This window comes from Limulus polyphemus, unplaced genomic scaffold (assembly GCF_000517525.1).
Source record: "Limulus polyphemus unplaced genomic scaffold, Limulus_polyphemus-2.1.2 Scaffold431, whole genome shotgun sequence".
Classification (NCBI taxonomy): Eukaryota; Metazoa; Arthropoda; class Merostomata; order Xiphosura; family Limulidae; genus Limulus; species Limulus polyphemus.
The window spans coordinates 16,796-18,050 of NW_013666041.1; the positions used below are offsets into that span (position 1 = coordinate 16,796).

Below are 1,255 nucleotides of genomic sequence, written 5' to 3' on the forward strand. Positions count from 1 at the left end.
AATACAATGGTTGGCAAAGAGTAACCATGTGACTGTTTAATACAGTGGCTGGTAGAGAGTCAGAAATTATTTATACCGGAAATTAACAAACGAGCAGATAGCAACAGTATTTTTCTTTCATGCGCAAAAACCCAACGCGTTAAATTTGTTTAAATTTACGAGAATTTTTGATTTAAAAATATTACCATACATTAATATTCTATAAAATATTGAAGGTCGCATGCTATAAACATTTCACTAGTGTCATAATAAAACATTTAAATGATACAAGATATATTTTATTTTAAAATCATTAATTTTTGTGTACTGTGAGTAACTACTTGGTAAGTTGCTAATCGGGAAATTCAATAAACAACGCATTGAATATATATCTTTACTTTTCATGAAGGATAATTATAATAGATGTACTTCCGCAGGGTTCCCGAAAATATTCTGTTTCAAGGGTAAATAAAACCAAACTTAAGAATTTTTTTCTTGCTTTTCAAGTTCATATGTCATGCTGTGTTGTAGCCTATACAGTGCTTAATTCTTCTCTTGATTCATTGCATGTTTGACTGATGTCACGACAGTACAAATTGCAACGTTAGGCGTCCCTTATGTGACTTTATTTCAGTGTATACCAACTGACAACAACATGCTACTGCATAGTGGTACGCTAGGTTAAAACCAGTGATTCCTCTAGGCAGCCTTCGGCCTACTATTATTTGATTGGTCAGAATTTGTTGGTTTGTTTGTTTTGAATTTCACGCAAAGCTACACGAGGGCTATCTGCGCTATCCATCCTTAATTTAGCAGAGGGAGGGCAGCTAGTCATCACCACCCACCGTCAACTCTTGGGCTACCTTTTACCAATAGTGGGATTGATCGTCACATTATAACGCCCCCACGGCTGAAAGGGCGAGATGTTTGGTGGTACGGGGGATTCGAACCCGCGACCCTCAGATTGTGAGTCGAGTGCCCTAACCACCTGGCCATGCCGGGCCGATTGGTCAGAAATGTCTGACAAGTAATATATATATATGTATACAGGGTGGGCCAAAAGTAGGGTTACAGTTAACACTTAAACATTTTTCCTTTATTAGAAATTTAGACATTTATTTACATACATTATATTTACATATTAGATATTTTACATTAAACATTTAATCTCTCAAGTGCTCAAAGTGTCCACCTTCAAAATGCAACAATCTTCAACTCTGTCCAGAACACTCTGACACACAGTACGACACAAATTCCGATCTCTATCAATTTCAGA

The 1,255-nt window shown here is 36.4% G+C and overlaps 1 protein-coding gene across 1 annotated transcript in view; it reads left to right on the top strand.

Moving 5' to 3' along the window:
• The window catches only part of LOC106458225 (A disintegrin and metalloproteinase with thrombospondin motifs 6-like), a gene marked incomplete at its 5' end in the record, with an annotated part of 53,944 nt that overhangs the window by 9,319 nt on the left and 43,370 nt on the right, over window positions 1-1,255 (top strand). The gene's annotated exons all lie outside the window — the stretch shown is intronic.